The sequence below is a fragment of the Linepithema humile genome, chromosome 3 (assembly GCF_040581485.1).
Source record: "Linepithema humile isolate Giens D197 chromosome 3, Lhum_UNIL_v1.0, whole genome shotgun sequence".
In the NCBI taxonomy this organism is placed as follows: Eukaryota; Metazoa; Arthropoda; class Insecta; order Hymenoptera; family Formicidae; genus Linepithema; species Linepithema humile.
In genome coordinates this window covers 26,183,917-26,209,068 of record NC_090130.1, presented here as the reverse complement: position 1 = coordinate 26,209,068, position 25,152 = coordinate 26,183,917, and the positions used below count along the sequence as shown (strand labels likewise).

Below are 25,152 nucleotides of genomic sequence, written 5' to 3'. Positions count from 1 at the left end.
AGAGAGAGAGAGAGGGAGAGAGGGAGCAAGCGGGTGAGCGAATTGTTCTCTCTCGGTGTGTCTCTCGCGGTAACAGTATTTGCGGAACACTTAAATAGAATCCCGTCCCCGGGAACCTCGCCGGCGCCCGGCTATGTGCGAGCGATACTTGTCCGCGCGCATGCACACGATTGTAAAGTACGCGCCGCATTATTATGTTCGCGATAGAGCGCGCGTATAGACACCGTACTTTACGCAAGAGCGAAGAATACGAGAGATAGAGGGAAAGACGGGAAAGCCCACATCCGGGGATGCAGCGGTGGACATTTTACCTCTCGATAGAAATATTTGTTTCCTCGATGCGGCAACGCAGCGAGTTTGCTCCGGAAATTGCTTCTGGACAAATTATATCAAGAATAAATGTAATTGAAGCAAAAGTTGCATATTAGCTTTATAATATTTCTAAGTAAACGACAAAGATCAATAAAAAGCTTGCAGAAAATTGTTATTTTAAAAAATTAAATAATATTGCAGTTTATTTTTCTGCATAAAGAACACGTCTCTTTTATAGAAACAGCTTCTTGTCTCGTCGAAAAAAATCTTTTAATTAAAAAATTATATAATTATGCAGATTTTAAAATTGTTATCATAAAAAACGTGATATTTCAATTCTAATTGTATAGGTCTCTTTTTAATTATTTGAATGCATAATAACTTGCGTCAATTCTGGATTGTGTGGAAGATAACATACTTTTTTAATCATGAGTTTAAAGCTACAGTATATAATTAATTAATTTTTCCTAATAAAAAATGTTTTTTAGAAGAATAAAAGCGGCTGCATTGTTGGAAAAATGTGTTGAAAATATAATTATGTTTGCTTTGCTTATTTACACATTTTTCTTATTAAATAACATACACTCTGTACTCGAGCTTATTTTGCGAGTTAGGCCTTTAATTAGCACCATAATTGTAACCTCGCCCTTTATGCGCAATTTATTAAATATGCTGGTTAACTGCGTAAATATAAAGTATACTTGCTCTATATTGCATGCAATAAAATTATCATTATTATATACAAAAAAATTTGAATTTTTATAATAAACATTTATTCGTTAAACGAGCTGTTATTTAATATTTTATAATAAATATTAATTTTTCGATAACAAAAACTTCTGCAAACTTTGTTTACTCATCTTCCTGCAATATATGAATAAAATTACTAATAATATTTCTGATATTAAATAATACAGATTGTGCAAAATAACTTTCTCTAGAACAAAATATTTTTCGCAGAATGAAATCGAGTATAGGTTTAAGAGAGTTTAATGGGACATTAATCAAAAGAGATCAGCGGTTATTACATAAATTGAACTTATAATATTAATTAAATAATAGTCCATTTAAGTAATATCCGTGATATCCTACTATATATAATATCTTGGAGATTTCCCAGCGGCATACAACTCGAATCGCGCGTTACTGCGCAATAATTTTACCATAAGCGTTGTAGAGGAAAGAGTAGAAGAGTGCATTCGTCGTAGATTCGCGGAGAAGAAACCAGAAAAGATATTAAAATTAAAAGAACCGCGTCTTATCAACTCTCTAATAGTCCCTAATGTACTCTCTTCTCTCTTATTAGCTAACACGCTCGTCGTCGAGATAAAATGATTATGCCATGCAGCCGCTCGTTATTGAGTGTAGCGTGCAACCCTATCGGCAATTACACGAGGTGCAGCCGCCGCATAAAACCGAGCGCATTGTAACGGCTACGCGGCAGTGCATTACCAGCATATCGCACGCCTGACAGTTTATTACCGCGGGCAATAATCTTCCCGTTTCCGTTCGCCTCGGCGTCTTCCTCTCGTTAAATATTTCTTCTGCCATGTGAGCGGCCACGAGAAGCCACTCCTATACGCGCACGATTTCACATGATCGGCTTGTCAGTGAGCCCCGCGTATCACGCTGAAACTCGAATTCGCATCGACATCGGCAAATAAAAATTCACTTCCGATAAATTGAAACATTCTGTTCTATTTACAGAATTTATATAAAATATTTCCAAAAAAAAAACATCTAAAGAATAAATAGAATTTAGTTCCTAGAAATAATATTTATATTTGTTTTTAATTAAATAATTGTATTAAACTAATTTCATATAACTAAGTTATATTAATTCATATTAAACAAAATATTTGTGTTTAAAGAGGACAGAAGAAGCTATTACATTACGAAAGAAGCTATTACATTACGAAAGAAGCTATTACATTCCCTTCGTTTCATCAATTTCAGACGATGCTATTTTACATTGAACACTAATTGTAACACGCTTTAACACAATTACAAATGCATTGTCTTAAGCATATTAGATTGCACGCTACGCGACTCGAGATGCGTCATCGTTTACGTTTACCGATGTTACTTCATCGCAATTCACTTTCGCGAATGCTGAAACTCTCGTAAAGCATCTCGCGATTCAGCCCGTTAAATTTACTTGACCCTTCTAAATATAAGCGCTGTTATAAATTCCAAAGAAAGATAGATATTTATGGTTACACTGTCCGTTGCGGATGACAGTATTGTTACAACGCTCACATTGTGAACGTATTAATGCAATGCTAGCACGTGCGTGTCAGCTTCTCGACAACATATTATTTATCATCTCTCCCACGTGAGAAGCATAACGGCGACCACTTCTGCGCATTCACGTGTCCCCGCGGTTGTCAGAGACGCCGCTTCAGCACGCTTCGAGACGCGAAAGCGAATGGCCGGGTCTGTTAATTAATGCGAAGGGTTATCTAATGCTTTCATCTAGTGCCGACTTCGCCCGCGTTGATTAATTGTCGCGGACCGCCTCGATAAAATCTTGACATAATATTCTTACTTCAAGCTCTACCAAATTATTAGACGAAGAAACTTATAACATTTTCAAAAAATATTCCAATATTAAAAAAAATGAATTTAAATTATTATTCACACAATATCATTTTAATATTCTTAATAATTTATGTTTATTACTTTACATTCGACAAGACAGTATTTTATATCTCCAAAAGAAAAACAATTTACAAATGTTGTTATGAAACATCATCTTAATGGAAATAAATATTTGTAAATCGTATAAACGATTAATAATTGCTGATATCTGAGATGCGGAATTAAAACGATAAAAAATTTCACGAAACAGGATAAAAAGTGGCTCGTCAATGAGCGTGATGGTTAATTAATAAAAAAGTGACAGCCAGATTAATCGCAGCATATTATGAGAAAATTAATTTCGTCGTGCGCGTTGATGTTCTCGGAAGACGGAACAAGTATCGCGCCTAGCCAACAGCTAATTACAAAGTGCACCTTGGCCATACTAGCGCCGATACTAAAAACACTATGTTATCAGACGCAACTCTCGTGACAGCGTATTATTCGAGTACCACTTTGCCCCTAACGCAGTGCCATGATTATCATTTAAATTGCACTCAAAGTGGCAATGTGCTACGCACATGTATATCCCGACTGATACGTTATTCGCGCGAGTCCGCAATTATTCTCCCATTCCTGTTCCGCCTCGTTAAATATCTTACGTTTTTGCGAGAAGCCGATCGCACATAAATACACCGCATATAAATCTCAGCGGCAGCACACATTGCACATTGAAGAAAATCTTTTGCATAATGCAAATGGCAGTTTCTTTTACCACACCTGTAGACTATTTACCTCCAAAACGCTCTGTCCGGTGAGGGATTTTTCAAAGAGAATGGGATCTCTTTAATTTATTATTCATACATTCCCGAACAATGTATCGTCACTTTATTTTAATCTATTTCACCTAACAATCGCGGACGTTCCGATTGATTATTGTAGATAATTCTGATTTTTAATAGCTTTTATCTGATGCAATAATGGTCTCTTTTTTCTATTTTATTTCTGCAATATGATATCTCAGTGAAATTTTATTTTAATATAAAAATAGCCATTTATCTGATTGATAAAAAGACTTGGATCATATCTGATGGAAAAATAAGTTTCGAATAAAATTCATTTTCTGCGTAACTTCCTTGTAATCTTAACAACGCGATATCGGACCGGATGTCGATATTTCCAGTATTTGAGGAATTTAAAAAATTTATCAATATAGCATGGTGCCGATAAAACATGAAAACAACATATTTCCATTGCACCGAATGAATCTACGATCCTTCGGAGCTCTCTCTTTGCGAATATTCGATTGGATTCCTCTTTTCTCCAACATCAACTCCATCCTATCGAACCTTTCAGGACGAGGTTATTATAGAAATGCCTCCGTCAGAGAGTACTCTCTTCCTTTTACTCCTTTTTTCTCTTACATTATATTTTCGTGCTCGATGCTACTCTATAAATATGTTTTTCATATATTAGCTTTTCATATGCAAAGCATCTTCTTATCGCAGAGTCTTAATAGGGAGCTTTAGAATATAAGTTATAATGCGCTTTATTTTATCTCTTTTTCTTCTCCTCAAACTTTTGCTCAGAATTTTTAACACATTTTTCATTTTATGCATACAAATTTTCAAAAATTTTATCTCATACAGTTGTATTTATTTCGTGCAATACATAAAACTCCGGCCTATTAATATGGAATTTATGCTATAAGAAAATCAAGACGTATCAATACCTCAAGAAGCATTAAATTTTGTAAACAGATTTATGTAATGCGCGATACTTTTATTTCGTATTTGTCGGTAGGGTTTTTTTGCTAAAAGATTAATGAATGCCGATGATAAACTCTCGACACGTTTCCACACCATGTAATTTCTCGGAGAACACCTGCTTCACGAAATATGAAGTTTCGATTGAATTTAAATTCCTTCATAACGCTCTAATTTGAACGAACATTTTGTTTCACTCTGCATCACTCTACCCGCTCATGATCTCGGTCATAACTCTACAATCCATCGCGTAATAACGCGCGGGCGATCGTGTCCAGCTTCAGAACGGATTGTCCGGTAATCTACATAATGGACAATGTTGCCGAGTAGGTGGAACACATCCAGGAATTAACGTGGCCGTCGGCCGAAAATTTATAACCGCCATTTTGCCGGTTGTTAATGTCTGAGATAAGTATGCGCGCGCTCGTCGTAAACCATCAAAAGTTGCAAGGAAACGAGACACCATCGGCCGCATTGCCCAGGGCACGCATCGTACAGAATGCTTCTCGTTTGCGTAACTCGACTTCGGTGCAACAATTTGAAGACGTTTCATCACATCAATTATTGGGTGTCAAAAAGAAATTAAAAATTAAACACAAATTTTAATAAATATATAATAAATATATAAAATTGGACAATTCAATGCATTTTTAAAGAATTTCTAAAAATTCAACAGTGTCTAAAACATGCGACTGACTTCATTAATATTCAGAAGACAGATAAATTTGGTCCTCGAGCAATTCACACTTAATAAATTTTTAATTTAGATACAGTGTATTTTTTCTGCTTCTTTCATTCACAGCATATAATTTCTAGTATAAATAATTACCGTTTTCTAATCTGAATAAATTCCATCGATACATTTATCGTCGCCAGTCAGAACATAATCCATTGATGCCGCAGACAAAGATGAAGCATTATCTTAAGCCTGTTGCAGATTTAAACAGGTAAAGCTTATTCTTAGAAACTCTTCGTAAAGCATTCAACGATTACGAGGAGCGAGTCGCCTTTAATAAATTCTCACCGCTATCAGATAGGTGCTCAAAAATTGAAGCAAATCCCGAACGAACGAGCGGGTTTCCAAGGCTCGAGGGAGTCCGTCGATAAATTCGCCGGTCCGGTCTGCTCGCATTTCTTTCCCAGGTCACGATCGACCGAGTGCACTGCGAATGCTGACCCGTCGTCGCCGACGGCTCTCGATAACGACTTACCGCGCCGGCTGGCCGCCTTCGCGCCGCGTCCTTTCGGCCCCGCCGTGCGAGTTTCGTGCCAAGCACGTCGCGCGGTCGTGGCCGAGGGCTCGTCTAGCTAGGGACAATTTGTTACTTCCTTATCACTTGGCCGACTCTCGCCTCCCTCTCTCGCTCGCCGTGTCACACGTGCTGCCAGCGTGCAGCTCCGACATTCGGTCGTTCGCTTTTTCCGAGATGAAAAAAAGGGGCAGAGAAGGAGAAATTTATTTCACGGACACCGACGAAAATTATGGACTGTACGAATAGCGAAATCGAATTACAAAACGTCAAAGACAATTTCATGCAACACGTAAACAAACCTTCACGTCATTTCTAAGTGCGAAAGTCAAGCATTGCGATGGAAGAAAGTAGAGCTCACATGTTTACGCGATTCAAAGCGATAATAATCGATGTACGACGAGGATTTACGTAACTTAATTAATGACTCATTATTACAGATGGTATTTATTACACCTATTTTGGTGCTTAATTTATTCCATGTTTAGAACATGAATTCGATCCAAGCTCGCGCTACTGGATCTTCTACTGTTGCTCCGCTATCGGATACAACGACGTCAATGCTCGACAGCATCCCACGATTGCGCGCTATCAATGGTGGATAGTAAGAGCGCGGTGTTTCCTGCCGGTTACGAGTGTTATCGGAGACATATATGTTCGAGAGAAGGCTACCTTCGTTAGACTGCCAACGATTTGCCGTGCTCGATCCTTCAGTGTTCGTCAAATCGCCCCTTTTTATCGAAAAAACGAATGTAAATCGCTGTTACGCGTCCATGGTCAGTTTAAGTTATTGAGAGAATTTGTGTGTCAATTGTGTAATATAAAATGCAGCAATATAATAACTCTGCAATATTGTAATTAGTTTTGGAATATTGAATACTGAAACAGTTACCTCTTTATTTATTTATCGGCTGTAAATTTACATGTTATATTTATTCTAGTAGAGATATTCAATATTCCAAAGATGATTTATATGCATCAATGCGCAGTATATCAAATGCATCGCTGAATATCAGTGATACTTATTGGTATACGACGTATAGAATTCACTTCCTGTTTATTTGCGTCACTTTATTATGCTTACTAGCTTTAAAAAATTACTAGTCATTTTTTCATTGTTATTCAATAATGATGCTACAAATAAATTTAATTTCGATGCACTTTCAATTATTACACTTTATACTTTTATAATTTTTTATAATTATTATGTTAAATAGTTGGTAATTTATGCTAATTATAAATTAAATTTTTGAAAAAATATATATTATAAAAGAATATTATGGATTCTAAATATCCACTGTCTCGTTATCACGTTTAATTCTTTCTCAAAAATACAAATTGTCCGTTTCAATTATTTGCTAAGTATTCAACTTTATTTGATTCAACTATATTTCATGAATAATAATAAATTTGTCCTTTCAACGCTTCTCATCTTGCGTCTAGAATGTGTCACGCATAATAAGTGCGCAGTGTTCCGAAAGTACTTCCACAAGAGCGCATGAAATCCATCTAATTCTAGTCTACTTCCTTTCTATCTATCATCCCGAACGTCGATCCTGTGATTTAACGTAAGAATCGTTTTCCAGAGCGGCGAGGGTACGTTCATTCAGGCGTGCCGTGAATTACGTAACCGGTTCGCCCGGCGAATGCACCGCCCGAGAGATTACGGCTGATAAACGCTCTGCATTCGCGAGGTCGGTTGACCGCTCTCATGAATGGATATTTATATTGCCGATCGGCCATTCGCCGCCGCCGAGCAAAGCGCCCAACGACACGCGAGGCGCGTAATTAAGTATAATACCCGCTGTACGATCATTGATCGTCATTGAACGCAAACACAACCGCCGGGTTTATCGTGATAAAAGTGTGCGCGCCAGAAACACGTCACATAACTTCCGAACAACGGCTGGAACGTTAATCAGCGCTACATAAATATTGAAACACAATGTGTCTCGTATTTGCTTTTCTTCTTTCACCGTCACGATAAGGGAAAGTGTAATTTCCATTAAAAATTCATTAATTCCTTTTGGATTCCATTAAAACAAATATATCTTAATAATAGTGAGATATTCTATACAACTGCCAACGTCGAAAGAGATATATACATTTCTATTTGCAATAGATATAATTTAATGAAATTTAACCTTTTACAGTTGCAATCCGTGAGGTTTCAGCCCTTTGAACAATCTGACATTATCACGGCGTACAACCACAAAGAGTTAATATTAGCGATAGGCATATAGACTATATAGGGGCCATGTCCCCTTTGCCATCCACGCGTTTGTAACGTCGGAGTCAAATCCGAAAACCTTTGTCATGTACGCGTGCGTTCTATTTTGAAGATCAACATGTACACATACGTGCCTGTATATTATATATATATAAACACGTTTCATTTCTGAAATCCGTGCACGTATGACATATGATTTCATCGCCGAGTGGTAGATTGAAGTGCGCCGGCGAACCTCCGAACGTGAAGCGCGGACTTAATTAGCGAAATTGTCAAGAAACGAAGTTGCGCAGGTCGACGCTGGCGGCGTAATTAATTAGCGCGTGCGACACGATCCTCTAATGAGATTTCACCTGCCGATTGTTCCATCATCGGCATGTACGATCGATAACGGCTGCTGATAACGCGTGTCTACTTACACTTTTCAAGAAAACAAAGTACAAGTGCTTGTAAGAGATATCGATGCAAATTAAACCTCATCAGCATGCCGTCGGTTTTTTGCGAGAATTTAAGTTATCATCAGAGAGTATAGTCATTAACTCATATACGCGTGTTGAATGCTGTATGATACGTTGTATGATATTATGAACATCGTTTATCTCGGCCTCTCAGATAAACTTCTCGTTATTTATGACGCATAATGACATTAAACACTTTAACATTTTAAAAACTTGATACAAAAAAAGCGAAGCCAGTCTTTTTTTATTACATAAAAAGGAAAATACAAGTAAGAGAACATACTCGACTCATATTAAAATTCAACATGTTACATGTAATATTAAATATAAGACACGACGACAGAGACAGGTTTCTATTTGACATCTCGATCAAACAATTCGATACTCACGAATATACCGATGGGTTATGTCTACTTATATCTCCGTAAGAATCAATATTAGCGAGGTTGTTGCACGGTAACCCTAAGAAGTAATGAATCGTGTCAATTTGATTATAAAACCACGATGTTCCACATTAACACGTAATAATAATAAATTTGTAGATTTTTTAAATAGATTTTATAAACGCGTATTTTCATTTATTTTTTAATATACATTTTTTCATATATTTCTTCCAATCTCCAAAAAAGTGTATACAAAATTAATCAATTAATTTCAACCGCGTACAAAAATTGAATGAGGGCTTTATATTGTGTAGTGTGCAAAATGTAATTTCACGCACAAATGTAAATCCTGTTAAACCACGCTCATCTGGGGACCACGATTGAATAAAGCGGGGCGCATTAAATTATGTAAGCGCCGTGACGTACATGACAGTCCCAAAGCCCGAAAGCCGAGCGAAGAGAAACGTCATTAAACTTGCAATGTCGCTTGACAACGAGAGCGGAATCTGAACTCGTGTAACGAAGAAAAGTACACGTGCGAATAGTATGTGACTTTTCGTGTGCCCCGCGCGCAATCGGATATCGGAAAAACTTCTTTCTCGAGAAGAAACCTTTGTTGACATTTTTCGTCCGCAGCTATGCGAATTCAATTTATAACGTAATTCCCATTCATTCGGGAGATCAAGGTCGCGCCGGCGAAAATCGCACGAGAAACAGTCCTGGTGAGTCCAAAGAGAGAAACTGAATTTTGCGCGTGGGCGAACGCGAAATTCGGTGGGCCGCGGCAGTGCGGAAGCTCGCGCGCGCCGTTCTCTCCATTCAATCGCGGCACAAAGAACGAGAGTTTTGAATTCAGTTTTGAGAGAGAGAGAGAGAGAGAGAGAGAGAGAGAGAGAGAGAGAGAGAGAGAGAGAGAGAGAGAGAGAGAGAGAGAGAGAGAGAGAGAGAGAGAGAGAGAGAGAGAGAGAGAGAGAGAGAGAGAGCGGCTGCGAATGAATGAAACGACGGAATATACTTCAACAAATAAAAAGTACTTTAGGGGAAAAAACTCACGCGCGAATAGCCCGCGCTTTTGCATCCCGCGGACGTTTTGTTCGGCGAAACTAATTTCGTGCCCTTCGATGCGAACAATTGGCGAGGAAGCGGCTCGTCGTGTCGATCTATCGACTGTCATACACTTCAACGTCGAACAGTCGATACACTGTGGCTCGATGCTGATGGCTACTTCACAATGCGAATATTGACTGCAGGCACTTTCTGACGATCCTTTATACAGCAATATTCCGTTTACGGCGCAATGTGTTCGTGCCGCACGACGAGAGCTGTCAGTCTGCGCGGTACGTTATTGTCGGCGCACTCGATTTTGAATAATGTTCCCTACTTATCTGAACACTTGTAAACTCCGGGATTTCGTATCAAAACACAATCTTATCGTGGTTTGCATTTGCGACATTACGTACATTTTGCGTCGATCAAGATCAGTCATATTAATCTGAAACGTATTCGACTCGCCAAACAAAGATATTACACGACGATAAAAGTGAATCGATACAACTTGTTCAACTTTTAAAAGTTAAGAAGTATTAGAGTATTAAAAAGCTTTGTCGCAAATAACAATATCTCTCTTGCGAAAAGAATTTAGTCCTTTTCAATTTTTGCATGCTTTGTTTAAAGCCAAAGTGAAAATAATCATAAAGAAATTACGCGTTATAAATATAATATACATTTCACGATTCAATAAACCAATACTTGTGTATACAACACATACTTGTGTATACAATACATACATAATATATGATAATATATCTAAATTTTATTTGCAAACTAGAGAAAAGCCTTGTTGACTGATAAAATCCATGTGGAAACAGACAGCAGCCAAGTGGAATCAGACAACTCACGTCTATCGACGAGAAAAAAATCGTTTACGTCAAAACCAAAATCGACCTGATATAACTTGGAGGGAAACTTTCTTGCCAACAACACCGCGACATATACATCCATCAAAATTCTGACTTTCCCTCATTTGATGAATCACCTAACCGAGGATTATTGATTAAGCATCAGACTGTGCTTCCGACGAACAGGATAGGACAGCATCGGTGAGGAATCATGACAGTTCAGTAATTGTATAATTTCATGAATTCAAAATATTCATCGCGAAAAATACTTTACTTGTGATTTATGTCGCCGTAAGTAATTACAATATCTAATCACTTATCGGTCGCTTTAACGCTTTAAAGCGAGATTATACAGCATTACCATGATAATCAATTTTTTGCGTAAAATAAATTCATGAATTATTAAAAGTTCAAGCTACTGCTATAATATCCAACTTATTAATGCGCAATATTCATAATTTAAATGATAGATAATTTCTTCCCTGAAGTGACATAATATTGACGATATAAAAAGTATTGAACAATTCTCTAACGGAAAAAACATTCCCTTAATCGTTCTTTTTAGCATTATTTTCAATTTTAAGAAACTTTAAATCGTCATTTTCGCAGTCGTGAGATGCTGATTCACATCGAGTAATGAATAAAACCTTCATAAACACCAGATTTATTTATTTTCCGCATTTACAGATATACTTTAAAACGTATACATACAACAAACGTGCCTCTATTATTTTTTTTTTTCATTCTTTATCTCAATTTTCTTAAGATTGAGACATTTTAACATCTCTTTCATCTCGATGTGATCAATCTGCGGCTACGTGACAGAAAAGAGTTAATAAAACCATCGCCGGCGTGACCGTACGCCAGGCATGGCACTCGGACACGTCCCTCGAAGATGGCGGAGAGCGAATTTCCGGCCGAGCGGTTTCGTAGACCGCAAAATGTCGATTGGCTGCGTCGAGCGCCCGTAGAGTCCCATCAGAATTTCATTACGCGCATAAACCCTACGGTCAATTTCAAGCCATGCCTCTGGTACACCTCAAATGGTAACACGGACACATTACCAAACCGAGGGCTGCGTGCGAGGTATAACCGAACACCGACGCGTATCAGGACATTGACATTAATCTTCATAGAGATAGCCAATTTTCATCTTATCTCCCTCGAATTGTTAATAATTGTATTGTAACACAACGTATCATTGTATAAATATGACGTAGTGTTACAATTTTATTATGTTATAAATTATGTTACAATTTTGCTTTCGTTATAGTTAAAGATAATGTCGATATAATTGCAAATAAATCATTTCAAAAAGTAAAAATGCGATAGAATAAAATTACGATAAATAATGCATTTTTTAAAAATATTCCGTCGAAGAATCCGTCACTAAAATTTATTCAAATGATAATAGACCACCTGGTATAATATTGCAATCATAAAAATGCTTCGCGGCCTCGTTATAAAAATAACATTCGTGACGCAATTTGCCCGGGGCAATTAAACCTCTGATGCTATTATATTTTTATATTATCTGCGGATCATACAATCAGCGTTTACATCGCTTTTAGAGTATAATTTGTGATGCATGTACGACGAAATAAAATAGAAATCGCGGTGAACCGATATTTGCGCAGCTCCGCGCATGATGTGGAAATTATACGTAACGAGCAGCGATCGTTTTAATAGGCCAAAAGTGCGTCAGAGTCAAAGCGTTTCAGTAATACGGCTTATTACGGCAAAATCGATGCCTCATCATTTGATGTTTGCAAACATCAAACGACACGTGAATACGTTAACACGTACAATTACGAATAGATAAACAAGTCATGTTTTTTACGATTCAAGCGCTATGCGTTCAAACGCTGCGCGACGAATCGAGTTTTGTGCATGTTGTAACTATAATTCCTATTTGCTTTATAAAGTTAATATGTCGATAAATTGCAAGGCGATCGAGAAAAAAAAACAGAAGGCCAAGTGCTTTATTGCATCTTATTGCGTTGCAACATGTAATAGCAATAACATCTTGAAAGTGGATATTTTTCCTTAGCAAAATAAAAAGAAAAACGGCATTAAAAAGATATGTATATCAATAATAAATAATGCAGTTCAATTTGCAGGAGTTACTTTCACGCGATTCAAAATTGCTTCGAGCTCTTGGATCTTTCTCCGAAATAACTCGCACGCCGAAAGAGTTCGCGGAAAGGATTCGCGCGGTATCTTTCGCCATCGGGCGGTTTTCATATTGAATAATGCCATAAATTAGACCAACTGCGAACCGAAAGCTTCCGCTCGACGGGATGCTCCGTTCGGCCGAGCAGAGGCCACTGTTTATGCAATCAGGCCGCTGCAATCGGGGGATGCACCGACTATTACCGCAAACAAAACTAACTAACGCACCGTCTCACTCCACCTCGTTGCTCTTATTTAATCCCGAGACACGGAATGCGGTCGTAATTAACCATTAAAAAGTTTTAGCGCCGCCGAGCGAGCCAAAGCGAAAACTAGTCTTTACTTTATGACGGGAAAAGCGCCGGAAGAAGAGTCGGAATCGAAAATCTCCGCTAATTAAGTCGACTACGCGTCTGCCAAATCCACTAATTGTAAATGTTACTTTTTTTCCACGATTGACGATAATTCTTTCTCTTTTGGAATAAGAGATAGGAATAAAGTAAATGCCGTGCCATTTCGGTTCAAATATGGTAAAGATGAAGTTACCGCAATCATTAAAGGGTTACCGCGATACTAACATGAAATTAGTGAATTTGCCAGAAGCAAATATACGAAATGTATTTTCCCTAAATGTCTCGCAGGTTGTGCCGGATTACAGATTCACCGTCACTGAGGACGTTTGAATTTCGCTCCCGGGTTTCTAATTTCTAATTACTTCCGCGAGCAAGCGTGAGCGCAAATATTTATACGAAAGACATCGACATTGCGCGGTCCCCGACGGTGCTTAAATCGAGAAGCTTCGACAAACTGCACGCCAATTATCTCAAGTGACCAATAAATTCGGCCACCCACGTCCGCGCGCCTTATACAAACCAGTTTCCCGTGTGCCTGGCTGCGTCACTCGCGATAGCGGAGCTAACATTGTTTACGGGCACGAAGTTAGATTAGTTCACAGTATTAACGATACCGAACGCGCGCGCCAGGCAGCCACAAGGGAATTGCGTTCTCTCGCGACGATTCCCCGGGTAGCGATTCAACGTGCATACATCGGCCGCGCCGTACACAAGCGACCGCATTAACAACGCATCGAACGGACGCTCCGCCACGCTTCCGGTTTTTTCCTCCGTTGTATTATTCACTTTATCCCTCGCAATCGCCACCGAACTTCGATCGAGCTAATGGACGAAGATGGAAAATCGGATGCGGGAGACGAATTTTGAATTAATGCATTGTCGGCAATCCCGAGCGATAATTTCCTCGCAAAAAACGACGTGAGAAGTAAGAAGAGATATTTTAGTGAGAGAAACGAAGAGTTGAATACATGTGGATTTCAATCCCCAATAGCCGATGCTTAGTCCCGATATTTCATTCGCATGAGTCCACTGGCCGAGTTTATTGGACACAATCGCCCTGCTAAACTGATAGCACGTACACGACGCACAATAGGGAACAATAATTTATCTGCACCGCGGTGTATGTACATGGCGTGTGTCTCCGGCCGGTCCAGTCCGAAGATCGATAATTAAACGCCAACTTTCGCAACCGCTCGCTCGGGACACCCGGAATGGTGGCGAGCGTGATCGCCGAGTGTTACCGTATGTCACGCGACGTCAATCTAGCTCGCGCGAACGACCCCCGCCGTCGACGTACAATTTCATTTGGCCGATGTGCTTTACACCTATTTTAGCGTTCACAGCTTTTCCGACTGTCGCGTGCGCGATTGTTGCTTCAGTCGCCGTTAAGATTTGTGTTTTTGTGCTTCCGATTCATCGGACGCTTTCAATTAATCCACTTGAGCGGTCAGAAAATTTCTAAGAAATAGAAGAACGTTGCGAGTGAATATAAAAAGGTGGAAATGTAGAAATTTTAAGCTTGTAACTTTTTAATTGCGATAGCAAATGCGAAAATCAGTGTAGAAGAGAATTGAAGAGCGGAAACAAGAGATACAAGTCTCAGATATTTTGTAAGATGCATTATCAAATTTCGCAATTTAGCAGATAAAATGTTATACTAACAAATAAGCGCAGCTTAGCACGGAGTTAATCAACATTCGCAAATGTCTTTAATGAGAGAGACGCTTGACAAACAGATCGGAATTTCTCGATGAAACTTCGGCGGTAAAGCTAAAACACGTTACTAAATTTACGAACAAACTGTTACCGTCTCGAAATACCCCGGCGGAGCATCGAGAGAGGCCTCTAATTACTCCGAGAATTAAGCGAGACGCTGTGCGATCGTCTACTCTACGTCAAGTAAGAAATATACAACGTTGGTACTCGCGAATTCCCGCAAATCTCGTAATTAAAGCCACTTGGCAGATTGCTGCGCTTCGAGCATTCATAAGCCTCGCAATTTGCAAGATCAAGTTGGAGCAAACAATCTCCTATCGCACTCAAGATCTAAATTACATCTGATTTGGAAACATAATGACGTGGTGTTTAAGAAACAACAGATGGGTTTATTATACCTTTAAAATCAATATTGAAGAAGCGAAAAACGACAAGAATTTGCCAGCAATTAATATTGATATTTTATTTAATTCCAGAGAAATAATACTCATATTTCTTAGAATTATTTCTGCTCGTCAAAAACATTTTCTTCAGTATTTACTAAAAATAATTAAATTTATTTCTCGTTGTTTCGTCCGTGTCGTTAGTTGATTGTTACGCAATTCTATTTGCTGAAATTTACTCGAGCAAATTTCAAGATTCAACCCATTTTTCTCACGAGACATTCGGTGTATGATATTCGCGCGTTGAGCGCTTGTAAATCTTAGGAAACTTTCGCGCCGGCGAGTTTCGCGAGACGCGATGCTCCCGACGCGTCCGGGATGAAAATCGCTCCGACGTGAAAACGTGAGCCAACTGCCAAGATCTCGGAGAAAGAATCGGGGAATCTCCCAAGCGAGGCTCTCTCCTGGAATCGCGTCGCTCGATAGTGCCGCCTCATAGTGGCGCAATTGTGGGACTCCAGGGAGAGGCTCTACGAGCTTCTAATAACTCGTTTCGGTGCGTCCAAGCCGTGTTCCAGGCCAATGCAAGGATACCGCGCGCTCTCGTGGGATTAAGAGAGCCATGTAACGTCCTCGTTACACGATTCCGTTCGCTTGCGAATTGCACCCCATTCGTGTCCCCTGGTGGATCGTTTCGTTACGATATATTTAACTCGCTCACGTTTAGTTAAGAAATATATAAAACGTAATTGCACAGAATATCAAATGTTTTTATAGCTAGAAAATTCAATATTTCACGGATAGAAATGCAACTTTGAAAAAAATTGATAGCGTTCAACATTAAACTACTTTTTTCCTCTAAATTCTCTTTCGGACAACGCACAATAAAAAGATAATAATTTTTCACCATTGATGTAAATTTGTCTTGCAACAAAAAAAAAAAAAAAATATATATATATATATTCCGCGACATTCATTAAACGCGATTCTCCGAAATGTGTTCCAACGCGAGTATCGTGCTTGATTGCTGTCATATGTGCCAAATGTGCGACATAAATGCGAGTACATCGAATAACGTATTCCGGACACGATCCGACGCGGCGCGATCGCATGAATCTAGCCAGACGGCGCGAAATCGATTCCGTCAGCGTTCCACAAATCTACGACGCGATCCTAAATTTGTCCGCGGTGGTTCCGGTCGGCTCGCATTTGGCTCGCGATCGCGCCTCGTACACCCGGGCGGTAAATCGATCATATTAGGCCGCGCCGTCAGCGGCGAACAATGAGCGATCGGGCGTTAATGCCGCGATTTACAGTCGCGCGAAGAGACCGACGCCGCAGTCACCTGCGCCCGATGGAATATAAAGCAGGCTACTGTCTGCATACAGGTTACGGCGTCACTTTAAAACTCTCGGTCGTTGTCTGCACTCGACTCGACACCGACATCTTCGCCTTCGGTTTTCTCGCTGCATATTTCAGCGACTTTTAATGTTTTAAGTGAATTTCAAAAATAAACATTTCAGTAGTCGAATAATAATTGGCAAAAACGACTTAAATCCACCGTTGATTGATCGTTTCTCTGAAATATTTTAGAATACAAGTTGTTGCCGCACGTAAAAATCTTTACATTTTACTTCCGCTTAAGCTAATTATTAAAATAAAAGCAAGGCTTCCATTGGCACTTCTTTTACTATCATACAAGACATAATCTAGACTTGATAGAGCAAACTCATACGATATGTCTATCGCGCGAGTAAACAAAATATCGCAACCGGCAGCGTTCGGTTTAATGAATTCCTTGACCCCTGCCGAGCTGCCCCCCCCCACCTTGCACAAATAAAAAAACCAATAGCGCAAAATTATAAGCTATTTATGAGCTTTCATATTCCGCAAATTAAAATTTTTGAGCTCGTCACGCTGAGCATGAATTTAATGTCCCACCGTTTAAAAATAAAAATATTGGATCAATCTTTGCGGTAGAATTAAGAGCTATTTATGAGCTTTTGAACTGATATAGTTTCGATTTTTAAGCTCACCCTCTTAATCCTCAAACAACCCTTAATCGACTCAGCCCCCCCACAAAAAACATTAAATTCATGCTCAGCGTGACAAGCTCAAAAATTTTAATTTGCGAAATATGAAAGCTCATAAATAGCTTATAATTTTGCGCTATTGGTTTTTTTATTTGTGCAAGATGGGGGGGGGGGCCAGCTCGACAGGGGTAATTCCTTGTACAAACGATATACAGACGATAAACGCGGCAATTAGATAAACGCGTACGCGATCGGACTTGGAGCTAAAGGATCGTCGCCGGTGGTCCTGTCGCGCAACCGGCGCTTACAAATCCTCTTTACATCCTTACCGGAAAGCTCGGTGCATTACTCATTGGCTAACAACGAATGCTGCGCCAAGAGGTGCGAACCACCAGCATCGAGCTCCGCGATGAGGCGTAAGCCGATGTTGTCACATTGCGTTATGAGAAAATAAAGAAAAGTCGCCGGCGAGAGCTGCAGTTTTGAGGATATAAATCGCGCGACTGTGTTAACCAGTTAATCCTTAATCTGACACGAAACTTCGAAACGTTAAGCTTAAGACTTTCCCCGATAGTTTCGAACGTCGTATTTAGTAGAAACAAAACACGACTACTAGAGTTGATTTTTCTAAAATAAAAGAGAGATTGTGTATGTCAAATCACTCTATAATTTTGTTAATTAATTTAATTCTTGTTATTAATTATATTATTTTATGCTTGCTTTCTTTTCAACAAACGTTATGGATTCAATAACGTGTATTTATTACTATACGTAGTAATCTTCAAGTATCGCATAAAATAAAAAGATTACATTTTGAATCACGTAATTCTATAAAAGAATAATAAAATTAAAAAATCTCATTTGTTGTATATAGCAATATTGCAGTCTTTAATTTATTTCGTTCTATTATTAATTTCATTAATTAATTCATTTAAATTTTATCATTAATTATATTGCTCGCTTTCTTTTCAACAAACGCCGTCAGTCTAATAACATGTATTTATTACTACACATTTGCGTGAGAATACGTGAAGTTTAAATATTTAATATAGCGCTGAAGTTTATGAGAAAAGTCATTTTTATTGGATACTACTGAAATGAAGAAATAATGCTCTGCTTTATATTCGCTCCCATCTACTAGTCGAGATTATTAGCAGAGAGATAATTGAGTTTGTGAAAGAGGAAAAGTCAACACAATCTTTCCAATGTGTAAAAGATCTGTGGAATCCACAGTTTATAATCGCATAATGAACGTGATAAGTATAATAGATCGTGATATAGATAAACGCTTTAAATTTGATATCCAGAAACGTCGGAATTTCGTCCGGTTTTAATTTCGCGATTAGTATCGCATTACATAAAGAATCATCCCGTCGGTAAACACCGTGCCATTTAATTAAAAGGGCTCTTTCACGTTATTAAAACATGTACCGCGCCAGCGCTGTACCGCTAAAATCTGTATTATGATAAACCCATAATTTTAAATCAAATCCGTTTCAAAGGGCTATTTGACTGAAAAGAACTCGACTATTTGAAATCCAAATCGAATACACTGATTAAAATCTTTCTGGTTTTCGCATCTGTATTTTCCGTCACCGACAATTAAACGCGAGCATGATTAACGAAATATATCACATTAACTCCTATGTTCGATAATCGATTTAATATTCCAGATGTCGATGCGAGCAGGGTAAGTGGAGTTCTCCACGTGTCGCTCGAGCATTTCCCTCGCTAACTGCCTTAATCGCATACTTATTTGCCTATGAACGGCGCAGTATGCGCTCCTCATTCGCATGTACGTATCGATACACGGCGCGAATTGCCTTGACGATTGCTTAACGTCGCTTTTAGCATAAATGCGCGATTGTATTGCCATACGCGCGGAACAATCGTGCGCAGCCGTGGCATTAGATAAACTTTTAAAGAATTCGAATCTATCAGATAACAGGAAACAATCACAGACAATTAGCAATATTATTTTGAATAATCTGAAAGTTACGTTTAGATCACAGATTAAAATAAAATATTTCGAAAGAGCTTTACATTTATAAATATGTTTACGTGTTTTAAAATCCAAAACTATAAATAAAATGTTTCAAGGAAGTATAGCAAAAGCTACATTTTTACATTTGCAATCAAACGTAAAAATTATTCTATTGTTTCTATAAAACAAAATTCTCACAAGAGTGCTCGATTTCACTCGCTTTCCAATCTGGTTCCGCGAAATCAATTCCGCGTAACAAGCAGCGTATAAAATCTCATATGTTCTCAGGACTTTCCATGAGATTGCGATAGTCCAATTTACTTGCATCAATCGGATAAAACGGATACGGTACGGCAAAACGATTGACATAACGTATATAATATAGGAAGCTTTATGTATTATAACTCGAAACGAAACCGCTGAGCCGAATGGGTAAAGCTACGGGAGAGGAAACCGTCACAGGGAGCTCTCGAAAGAAGACCTGCGTCGCTATGTATATGTGTATATGTCCTGTATGTGTGTATAGGAAAAGGCAATTGCAAAGCGGAAAGTTCAGAATAGACGAAGTTCGCCCAAGAGAGTGTTCGAAAAAAGATACAAACTGCTCTTCCTCCACGCTCTATGCATAGCCGATTACCATAAAAGAAATTTTTTTTTATGTAAAAGAAATATGAAAGGCTCATTGTACATAAAATATGTAATAATTTTTCTTCGACAACTTCAAGTATTTCTTAATATTAAACACATTCTATTTCACGTTTTCTCTTAACATTTTTCAGTTAATATTTAACAAATCCTGGCAAAAATTGTAAGAAGTTTAACATTAAATAAATTGCATTAAAATCGCAATTTTTTAAAAGAAAAATTATTGATTAAAAAACGAAAAAGTAAAAGAACGATATTGATATTTTAAATCTCAAGTATTGATTTTTTAATTAAATTACTAAAAATTTAATTAAAAATTTCTCTTCAAAACGTTTAATTAAGTTTAATTATACAAAATCTCATAAGAAATAAAAAGACGATGACTGAACTCGAACTTTCGCCAAAAAGAATTTAAAAGATAACAACTTTTCTGTTAGCATTAAGAGAATATTGTCTTTTCCACTATTATAATAATACGAGAATAAATTGCAAAAGTTGGTTGAATTTCTGGCAGAGAAGTCTATAACGGAGAATATAGGGAATAACGCCGAACTAGAATGTTGCCATGAATGTAACAAAAGGATGCCAGTAATGAATCGGCAGATTGTCAGTAAAGGATCTTCTCGTAGACTCCCTTTCAAACGCGTTAATGAGGATTGAATCCATTACCCGACAACGGTTTGATATCAATTAATGGAAGAAAAGTGCCGCGGGCCATTTTTACAACACCGACCGCCAATTAGGACGAGCTTACTCTGTTTCATCAGACAATCATAATCGAAAACGGAAAATTTCAAATGCGCGAAGTGTCAGAGAGCTGTTTTTCTTTTACATTGGAAAAACGCTCGTCGACAATTGAGTTTCTCATTATTTGTTTATCGTCGTTTATGAATAATAACCGTAATTTCAATTCTTCAGCAAACTGTTTAATAACAAATTATACAAAAAAAATTTCAAGGATAAAATATAATTACGAAAGATTGCATAAAATTACTAAAGATTTCTTCAAATGTTTCTTTAACATGTTCGGAAACATCGGAAACATGTTTTTGATATTTCTATCGTGTGTTCACATTTAAGATTACAGTTAACGATTAGTCATATGTCAATCCGAACATTTCATTCCACATCTTTCCTCAATCTATTTTATTATTAAGAATGATATACGAAAAATAGAAACGTCCTTTTGATTAAGATCAAATGTCGCACCTTTAAAGGGCAACGGGACGTAAATAGTGCATACTAATAAAATATTAACTCATCCCATATATTCGCAAAATTTCGTCCGGATCTCGTGAGTTCCGATATTTTCCCGGTAGTAAATTCCGACAGTATCTTACAAATATTGCAAGAGACGCTTGAGAGACTCGGAATGTATTACTCATCGATTATGCAGATGCAAAATACCGCGATACCTTGAGGAAGCAGATATCGGGTCGCGTAGACTTTGAGTCGTCGTGATAAACACCGACGAAAAAAGTGTGTTCTCGCCGGCAGGGATCTCGCTTCGCAAGAAACGTCGATCTGCCCACAATAATTTATGTAACAGCGTGTTATCCGCACGTCGCGCGCGCTACTCGTGACGCAAGCCATTTTCATTACACATCAATATTCATTCGCCGTAAACAAATTCCGAATGTTTCAGCGATAATTAATGATAAACGCAGCAGTTATTAATACAGTACAACATCTAAAAATAAAACGTATCGGCACACTAGCATCAGCGAAAAATTGAAGGAGTCACGTGTGTTGCCAGAAGGTGTTGACATAAATAACACAATATATACGGTGTGCTGAAACCACCGATCTATTGTACAGCGAAAATATAGCGAAAGAAATTTTCATCGTGGCTTTCGAAATTTCAGTATTATCCTTGCAGTAAACTTTAAATTAAAATTTAATTAAAGTCCACTTGAAAATTATTAATACAATTTCGTCATCTAATTTATTTTCTAAAGTTAAAGTTTGTTTCCTTCTTTTATTTCACAGAAATTTACTCGAAAATTATAAGCATTTCTTAAGGAAAAATCGTACAAAGAATTATTAATTATTATTAAATCAAAGAAAGTTATAATTAGAAAAGAACATTCGATAGTTTTAAAACAGCCAGATGTGCATTCATATATCAAAGTCAAGACTCAGCACTTTAGTCACGAAACACATCAATATGCATTATTTACAATAACCTGCTGTATACTTAATTTTTCCGCTTCGCGATAACAGTGTGCTATTTTAAAAAATTGCAGTTGTCCGGAAAAATTGTAACAAGAACTAATAAAAAAAGTTACAAGTTACATTATGTACCAAAATTAACCCAGATATTATAAAAAATAACAATTAAGATACGAATATATATTTACTTTTCGTATCATTTTATCTAAATTTAACACTTTATATAATACTAAAACACACACACCTCAAAAACACAACTCTCGAGTTTCAAAATACTGCATGTAATTTAATCGCGAGATAAGTAATTTACTACCGTAAATAAACCTCACATTAGTAAACAATTCTTATAACAAAATTATTAAATAAAAATAAATATATTGTTTCTCTTTATTATTCTGTTATTTAAATCTAACAGAAATATATTAACTATTAAATAGACAAAAAGTTATTTTATATCGTTGAAACATACTTCGTTTACTAGCAATAAATCTATGTAGGGGAGGAAGAGAGAGAGAGATTGGCCGGAAAAATCTCTTTCACTGCAAAATCCATCTTTCAATTTACCCATCTTCATGTACGATAACCGGTCTTTCTCTTCGCGAACCATCATCGATCATGGCAACACGACTATCACGTTGCCGCATTTTTCGCGCATCTAACCGACAGTCACTGTACGTCGACAAGGATCTCCCTCGTCCTTTGTCGTCGAGAAAATGTGCAAAGCATTTTCCGCCTTGCAGGCACTATTTTTAGATCGCCGAAGAGCTCTCCATTTGACGCGGCGGCACTTCTACGACGAGCTAAGGGAAGTGGTAAGTACCGGGATGTACCGGATGTGCCATTCCGTACAAATCCCGCGGGTGCAATCCTGTAGAGACGGTCCATTATGGTAAAACAAACCGTACGTTCGGAATAACCGGGGAATTTAAAAAGGTATTTCGAACGAAAGCGCTTGTCCTGCGCAAACCAATTGGATAACGAGCGATAAAAAATTTTCCGCCACGAAATATTCAAGCCGGATGAAGCGCTTTTTCAATTAATACGCAGCATTTTCCGCAAATTATTGTTCATTTCTGTCTCACAGAAAGCAGCTTATGGCAATATTTTCTTTTTTTATGCAAAGTTATTGAATCCAAGTGTGTGCAAATCTTTTTCTTATTTATTTTGAATTTTAATTATCATTCGGGGAAGTGAAAGAACAAAAGAATAAATTATTTCATAGAAAACTACCGCGATATCACGCTCGTCCCGTGTCTCTTGTATATCTTTTCTATTGCACAACTTTCAGATAAACAATAACGTCTGTAAAAAAAGTAAATAACAACGTTGGACATGAGAAAAAGACTTACCTTACGTTTATCTCCACCTTTTATTTCTTCAGATTCTTTTGCGTGTCTCTTCGTCGAAAACTTCGTTTCTTCCTTTTCTCCTCGGTGCAACTTTCGAGATCAGTAATCCTGGCGCAAGCCGTAGCGGCACGATCGGTCTCTCAGCCACGAAATTTGTCTTTTCTAACGAAACCGAAGGCCATGACTTCTGGACGACGCAACGATCTGGAACAAACCGGTTACGATTGAAGATTAGATTAGATTAGATTATAAAGAACGCTTCATTACTTATCCATGTTGTGCAGTTGTAGCTGATGAAAAAATGCGTCTCGAGTACAACGCAACCGTGAATGCATCGAGTGCAGCCTTATCGCTTACATTCTCGCGTGTGATTTTTGCCCAAGAGTTTTCCTTTCTGCGGTTTCATATCAACAATATATATAAATGCAATGCGCACATCGTGCAGGAAGATTTTTCAAGTCGCATAATATAGTTAGTTTAAAATTTTCGAAATCTAATTATGACAGAAGAGCCGGTTTGAGAAACCTTTTGTTCGATACGCGGTCAATTAGAAAACGGGCGTTTAATGCGGCAGACACGTCTACTTAACGCAATGCGTAAGAGAACTAATGCGCATATAGATTTGCTGAACGTCGTCACGTAGCTCGCATTCAAGTGCGCGGCGAAACAAGTTAATTAAGAGGACCACCCGCGGTAGCGTCTTCGTTCCTTCTCGATGTTCCTCAACAAGATTGGAAACGTGCCAAGTCGGTACTCGAGAGTCGATTTTCCGCTTTCGTATCGCCTTTAAGTGACTCAACGCCGACAGCACCTCGCATCGAGCGCCGATTTCTATCTCTTTTCGTTATAAGAAAGTTACAAATTGTATCTTTCTTTCAATTCTAGCTGATTAATTTGACCGATAAGTAGAAAGAAAACAATTTGATGCCTCGGAATGAAAAAATAGATGAAGAGAAGACAATTTTCGCAGAATTTTATTTCCGTCAATGTAAAAAGCTTTCGTTGTACAAATATTACTATATATGCAAAGATGACATTATACTTCACTTTCACAGAATAGCGTTACGTAACTTTCGTTTTCATACAAAATATTTTGTATTCGGCGCGTAATTGATAATGCTTTATTATTATTAAAATATTGTAAAAAAAAAAGATAGGAATATAAGATATAATAAATTAACTTTAAATAGACGTAATCTACAAGATTAGAAGCTCTCTCTATAAAAGAAAAGTATATTTTATACGTATTCTAAAACTATGCAGATTGTTATATAATATGTGTTCAACTTTTTTATCCTTAAAAAAAAAGTTTAAAGTGCATCTCGATATCGTTAATAACGTAATCGCACATTTAGATGTTGTGTGGCTTTCCGTTGTCCTTACGTCAACTATCTTTTCATTGAAAACCTATTTTTCCTGTTATTATTCTTTTATTACGCCTGGTTAAAATATAACAACTTGTTATCAC

General features: G+C 37.8%; 1 protein-coding gene across 6 annotated transcripts in view; it reads right to left on the bottom strand.

Moving 5' to 3' along the window:
* Pde9 (phosphodiesterase 9) overlaps positions 1 to 25,152 on the bottom strand; it is a 191,068-nt gene that overhangs the window by 75,723 nt on the left and 90,193 nt on the right. For 5 of the 6 annotated variants that reach the window (XM_067351562.1, XM_012369106.2, XM_012369105.2 and 2 more), the window contains one exon: positions 23,685 to 23,888. The gene's annotated coding sequence lies outside the window, so the exon portion shown is untranslated. The remainder of the gene's footprint in view (positions 1 to 23,684; positions 23,889 to 25,152) is intronic. The other variant, XM_012369111.2, reaches the window with a different exon arrangement.